Here is a 7,500-nt window from a genome sequence, read left to right on the forward strand (position 1 = left end):
GGGCCATCCAAAGCAGAAGATCAAACGTACGCGGCTGGCCGTTGGGCCATCTAAAGCAGAAGATCAAAGGTACGTGCCTGGCCGTTGGGCCATCCAAAGCAGAAAATCAAACGTACGCGGCTGGCTGTTGGGCCATCCATTGCGCACAACATTATTCATGATTCAGACTTTAATTCATATTTTAACAAAATGCTCTCGTTGAAATGAAAACATTATGGAATTTCTGCATTCTATATAAGTTTAAGTAAATAATTTCACATATTTTTTTGATTAGTTTGGTAATGAGCCTGGTGTGTTGTGTGTGTGAGTGAGTGTGTGTGTGTGTGTGTGTGTGTGTGTGTGTGTGTGTGTGTGCGTGTGTGTGTGTGTGTGTGTGTGTGTGTGTGTGTGTGTGTGTGTGTGTGTGTGTGTGTGTGTGTGTGTGTGTGTGTGTGAGCAGTGGAGGACAGTATTCCTAATGAGTCAGTGATCTTGGGGCTAAAGAGGGGAGATGGTGAGACTGAGATTGAGTCGTTGGTAGCCGATGATCATAGTGGTGTATGTGTGGTGATAGCTAATGAATGGAATGGAGAGGGCAAGATAGTGGACATGGAGAAGGAGGCATTAGATGGGGAATAGAGTAGGGGGATTTGAAGGAGGTATTAGATGGGGAATAGAGTAGGGGGGTTTGAAGGAGGTATTAGATGGGGAATAGAGTAAGGGGTTTTGAAGGAGGTATTAGATGGGGAATAGAGTAGGGGGTTTTGAAGGAGGCATTAGATGGGGAATAGAGTAGGGGGGTTTGAAGGAGGTTTTAGATGGGGAATAGAGTAGGGGGTTTTGAAGGATTTATTAGACGGGAATAGAGTAGGGGTTTTTGAAGGAGGCATTAGATGGGGAATAGAGTAGGGGGTTTTGAAGGAGGTTTTAGATGGGGAATAGAGTAGGGGGTTTTGAAGGAGGTTTTAGATGGGGAATAGAGTAGGGGGTTTTGAAGGAGGCATTAGATGGGGAATAGAGTAGGGGGGTTTGAAGGAGGTTTTAGATGGGGAATAGAGTAGGGGGTTTTGAAGGAGGCATTAGATGGGGAATAGAGTAGGGGGTTTTGAAGGAGGTTTTAGATGGGGAATAGAGTAGGGGTTTTGAAGGAGGCATTAGATGGGGAATAGAGTAGGGGGGTTTGAAGGAGGTATTAGATGGGGAATAGAGTAGGGGGTTTTGAAGGAGTTTTTAGATGGGGAATAGAGTAGGGGGTTTAAGAAAGGTGGGAGGTAGGTAGGAGTCTTAGGGGTTACTCTCCGCCCTGTTTCCTCCTGTCCTGGATGGGGGTCTAAGGTAAAAATAACACCGCCATGAAACAGCCATGGAGCCGCTCTCTCCTGGAGCCAGTACCTGGTACCCATCACTCCACACCTTCACCCCCACCCGCACACCAACCCCCACTCTCCATCTCCGCCCATCCCTCCCTCAGCCACCCACCAGAGATGCTGTTTCTCTGAGTCTCCAGCTCAACAGATAAAACTACCCCCCCCCCCCCCCCCACACTCCCCATCCATCCACAAGACCCCCCTATAATCCCATCTGGCATCCTCCCCTGTAATTCAGACTGTAATATACTATAGACATACCCAACGTGCAGCTCTAACCTCTCTAATCTCCTGAGCCTGCCAGTGGGTTATTCCAATGACATGATGAGGCAGGGGGGTTTGTGCGATAACATTGGTCTTCATTGTAAGCAGAAGTGTCGGTCAGCAAACATGTTCCTCCTCTCTGTTTCTATGACAGAAGGTAAATTCACTCCACGCACAGACCTGGGCCCAGTTTCCCAAAATGCATAGGCAAAGTTCATCGTTAGAACCTTCATAGTAGGAGCATCGTTAAATCTCAGAGCTGTTTCCCGTACGCATAGGCAAAGTTAAAAAGGCAATGTTCATCGTTAGAACCTTCGTAGTAGGTGCATCGTTAAATCTTCGAGCTGTTTCCCAAAACTGTCTTTATTAACGTTGCACTTGGGAAAAACGCTTGTGATTGACCATTTACCACTCACAGAACAGCTAAGTGCGTTGTGTTTTTGCCCTCGTCACTGTATACATAGAATATTTCCACTGAGCGTAGAATCACATGGTTTATCCATCTCTCTGTGAACACCGATAACTTCAGAACAAAGTTGACTACAATACAAAGTTGCCAATGTCTTTGCAATTGATTCAAACAACAAACGTAAAAAAAGGTTGCTTCAAATGAAAACCCAGATGACCGCATTAAAATATAAACAATAGAACATAATAGTCTTTCGTGTGTTGGAGTTCTATCCTGTTTTGTCCTGTTTTGTTTGTAAACGGCGTTGTTGTAACGTTCTTGGATTGAGTAAATACAGTGTTTTAAAAAACAACTCTTACCTGTGTCCTGCCGCCTGACTCCTTCGCTATCTTCTAGATTGACTCTGACAAGGATTGTGAAATAATTATCATGTTTAAGAAAAGATTTGAATGGAGAAAGAGCACCCTTTCTTTCGACCCTATTAGTATTGAAACTCCAACGATGCACTTAATGACGGTTCTCTCTGTGTGATGTTTTGAGAAACGTAGGTTACATATCAAATCAAATGAAATTGTATTGGTCACATACACGTGGTTAGCAGACGTTATTCAATATCTAACATGTATTTGAACAAATTTAACATCTTACATAACCTTGTAGGAAAGATACATCATTAAAACACTTGCAAGTCCAAGTTCCATGGCTATGGGGAAACCAGACCCTGGGCAGTGAGAGGTGGGGACACTAGACCCTGGGCAGTGAGAGATGGGGACACTAGACCATGGGCAGTGAGAGGTGGGGACACTAGACCCTAGGCAGTCAGAGGTGGGGACACTAGACCCTGGGCAGTGAGAGGTGGGGACACTAGACCCTGGGCAGTGAGAGGTGGGGACACTAGACCCTGGGCAGTGAGAGGTGGGGAAACCAGACCCTGGGCAGTGAGAGATGGGGAAACCAGACCCTGGGCAGTGAGAGGTGGGGACACTAGACCCTGGGCAGTGAGAGATGGGGACACTAGACCATGGGCAGTGAGAGGTGGGGACACTAGACCCTAGGCAGTCAGAGGTGGGGACACTAGACCCTGGGCAGTGAGAGGTGGGGACACTAGACCCTGGGCAGTGAGAGGTAGGGACACCAGACCCTGGGCAGTGAGAGGTGGGGACACTAGACCCTGGGCAGTGAGAGGTGGGGAAACCAGACCCTGGGCAGTGAGAGATGGGGAAACCAGACCCTGGGCAGTGAGAGGTGGGAAAACCAGACCCTGGGCAGTGAGAGGTGGGGAAACCAGACACTGGGCAGTGAGAGATGGGGACACTAGACCCTGGGCAGTGAGAGGTGAGGACACGAGACCCTGGGCAGTGAGAGCTGGGGAAACCAGACCCTGGGCAGTGAGAGGTGGGGACAATAGACCATGGGCAGTGAGAGGTGAGGACACGAGACCCTGGGCAGTGAGAGGTGAGGAAACCAGACCCTGGGCAGTGAGAGGTGAGGAAACCAGACCCTGGACAGTGAGAGGTGGGGAAACCAGACCCTGGGCAGTGAGAGGTGGGGAAACCAGACCCTGGGCAGTGAGAGATGGGGACACTAGACCCTGGGCAGTGAGAGGTGGGGACACGAGACCCTGGGCAGTGAGAGGTGAGGAAACCAGACCCTGGGCAGTGAGAGGTGGGGAAACCAGACCCTGGGCAGTGAGAGGTGAGGAAACCAGACCCTGGGCAGTGAGAGGTGGGGAAACCAGACCCTGGGCGGTGAGAGGTGGGGAAACCAGACCCTGGGCAGTGAGAGATGGGGAAACCAGGCCCTGGGCAGTGAGAGATGGGGACACTAGACCCTGGGCAGTGAGAGGTGAGGAAACCAGACCCTGGGCAGTGAGAGGTGGGGAAACCAGACCCTGGGCAGTGAGAGGTGGGGAAACCAGACCCTGGGCAGTGAGAGGTGGGGAAACCAGACCCTGGGCAGTGAGAGATGGGGAAACCAGACCCTGGGCAGTGAGAGATGGGGACACTAGACCCTGGTTAGTGAGAGGTGAGGAAACCAGACCCTGGGCAGTGAGAGGTGGGGAAACCAGACCCTGGGCAGTGAGAGGTGGGGAAACCAGACCCTGGGCAGTGAGAGATGGGGATACTAGACACTTGGCAGTGAGGGGTGAGGAAACCAGCCCCTGGGCAGTGAGAGGTGGGGAAGCCAGACCCTGGGCAGTAAGAGGTGGGGAAACCAGACCCTGGGCAGTGAGAGATGGGGAAACCAGACCCTGGGCAGTGAGAGGTGGGGACACGAGACCCTGGGCAGTGAGAGGTGGGGAAACCAGACCCTGGGCAGTGAGAGATGGGGATACTAGACACTTGGCAGTGAGGGGTGAGGAAACCAGCCCCTGGGCAGTGAGAGGTGGGGAAGCCAGACCCTGGGCAGTAAGAGGTGGGGAAACCAGACCCTGGGCAGTGAGAGATGGGGAAACCAGACCCTGTGCAGTGAGAGGTGGGGACACGAGACCCTGGGCAGTGAGAGGTGGGGACACTAGACCCTGGGCAGTGAGAGGTGGGGACAATAGACCCTGGGCAGTGAGAGGTGGGGACACTAGACCCTGGGCAGTGAGAGGTGAGGAAACCAGACCCTGGGCAGTGAGAGGTGGGGAAACCAGACCCTGGGCAGTGAGATGTGGGGAAACCAGACCCTGGGCAGTGAGAGATTGGGAAACCAGACCCTGGGCAGTGGGAGATGGGGACACTAGACCCTGGTTAGTCAGAGGTGAGGAAACCAGACCCTGGACAGTGAGAGGTGGGGAAACCAGACCCTGTGCAGTGAGAGGTGGGGAAACCAGACCCTGGGCAGTGAGAGATGGGGACACTAGACCATGGGCAGTGAGAGGTGAGGAAACCAGACCCTGGGCAGTGAGAGGTGGGGAAACCAGACCCTGGGCAGTGAGATGTGGGGAAACCAGACCCTGGGCAGTGAGAGATGGGGAAACCAGACCCTGGGCAGTGGGAGATGGGGACACTAGACCCTGGTTAGTGAGAGGTGAGGAAACCAGACCCTGGGCAGTGAGAGGTGGGGAAACCAGACCCTGGGCAGTGAGAGGTGGGGAAACCAGACCCTGGGCAGTGAGAGATGGGGACACTAGACCCTTGGCAGTGAGGGGTGAGGAAACCAGACCCTGGGCAGTGAGAGGTGGGGAAACCAGACCCTGGGCAGTAAGAGGTGGGGAAACCAGACCCTGGGCAGTGAGAGATGGGGAAACCAGACCCTGGGCAGTGAGAGGTGGGGACACGAGACCCTGGGCAGTGAGAGGTGGGGACACGAGACCCTGGGCAGTGAGAGGTGGGGACACTAGACCCTGGGCAGTGAGAGGTGGGGACAATAGACCCTGGGCAGTGAGAGGTGGGGACACTAGACCCTGGGCAGTGAGAGGTGAGGAAACCAGACCCTGTGCAGTGAGAGGTGGGGAAACCAGACCCTGGGCAGTGAGAGGTGGGGACACGAGACCCTGGGCAGTGAGAGGTGAGGAAACCAGACTCTGGGCAGTGAGAGATGGGGAAACCAGACCCTGGGCAGTGAGAGGTGGGGACACGAGACCCTGGGCAGTGAGAGGTGGGGACACGAGACCCTGGGCAGTGAGAGGTGGGGACACTATACCCTGGGCAGTGAGAGGTGGGGACACTAGACCCTGGGCAGTGAGAGATGGGGAAACCAGACCCTGGGCAGTGAGAGGTGGGGACACCAGACCCTGGGCAGTGAGAGGTGAGGAAACCAGACCCTGCCCCAGAGTTTAGCACTTAAAAGGCTAAAAGATGTAAACAGCACAACAATTAAGTTTCAAATCTTTCTCCCTTCTGTGTTTACAACTCCTCCACTCCTCTCACTGCCCCGACTGTCCTCTCACTGCCCTGACTGTCCTCTCACTGCCCCAACTGTCCTCTCACTGACCCTATTGTCCTCTCAATGCCCCGACTGTCCTCTCACTGCCCCGACTGTCCTCTCACTGCCCCGACTGTCGTCTCATTGCCCCGACTGTCCTCTCACTGCCCCGACTGTCCTCTCACTGCCCCGACTGTCCTCTCACTGCCCCGACTGTCCTCTCACTGCCCGACTGTCCTCTCACTGCCCTGACTGTCCTCTCACTGCCCTGACTGTCCTTTCACTGCCCGACTGTCCTCTCACTAACCTACAGTCCTCTCACTGCCCCGACTGTCCTCTCACTGCCCCGACTGTCTTCTCACTGCCCCGACTGTCGTCTCATTGCCCCGACTGTCCTCTCACTGCCCCGACTGTCCTCTCACTGCCCCGACTGTCCTCTCACTGCCCCAACTGTCCTCTCACTGCCCTGACTGTCCTCTCACTGCCCCGACTGTCCTCTCACTGCCCGACTGTCCTCTCACTGCCCTGATTGTCCTCTCACTGCCCCAACTGTCCTCTCACTGCCCAACTGTCCTCTCACTGCCCCGACTGTCCTCTCACTGCCCCGACTGTCCTCTCACTGCCCTGACTGGCCTCTCACTGCCCCGACTGTCCTCTCACTAACCGACTGTCCTCTCACTACCCCGACTGTCCTCTCACTGCCCGACTGTCCTCTCACTGCCCCAACTGTCCTCTCACTGCCCGACTGTCCTCTCACTGCCCGACTGTCCTCTCACTGCCCTGATTGTCCTCTCACTGCCCCAACTCTCCTCTCACTGCCCAACTGTCCTCTCACAGCCCTGACTGTCCTCTCACTGCCCTGACTGGCCTCTCACTGCCCCGACTGTCCTCTCACTGCCCGACTGTCCTCTCACTGCCCCAACTGTCCTCTCACTGCCCCAACTCTCCTCTCACTGCCCGACTGTCCTCTTACTGCCCTGATTGTCCTCTCACTGCCCCAACTGTCCTCTCCCAACCACCCATTCCATTCTCTCCTCTCTCGATCTCTCTCTCTCTCTCTCCCTCCCTCCATCCATCTCTCCTTCTCTCTCCCTCTCTCCTTCACTCCCTTTCTCTCTCCCCCCTCTCTCGCTCTCTCTGCCATCTCCCCCCTCCCCCTCCTCCCCTGCTATCCCCCCTCTCTCCCAGTCTGTCTGTGCCTCCACTGAGTTTAATGGAGAGGGAGGCGGCATGCGGGGGTTGAGAAAGCCTGGACTTGACCCCAGGTTTCTGGGCTCCGTGGAGTCTCCTCTCCACCAAACCCTAATGACAGATGGAGAGGCACACACACACACACACACACACACACACACACACACACACACACACACACACACACACACACACACACACACACACACACACACACACACACACACACACACACACACACACACACACACACTGATAGCCCCTATCCCATCCACATACACACTCTCTCACCGACTGTGCTGCCTTGGCAACGCGAGGCATTAAATCATGTAATGGAAGGTGAGGTGGGTGCCTCCTAACAATTCCAACTGTGGCTGATTAATGCTCAATACATCCAACCAATCACTTTCGCCTGGGCCTCCACGGTGGAGCTTAGGT

Source organism: Oncorhynchus masou, chromosome 33 (assembly GCF_036934945.1).
Source record: "Oncorhynchus masou masou isolate Uvic2021 chromosome 33, UVic_Omas_1.1, whole genome shotgun sequence".
Taxonomy (NCBI): Eukaryota; Metazoa; Chordata; class Actinopteri; order Salmoniformes; family Salmonidae; genus Oncorhynchus; species Oncorhynchus masou.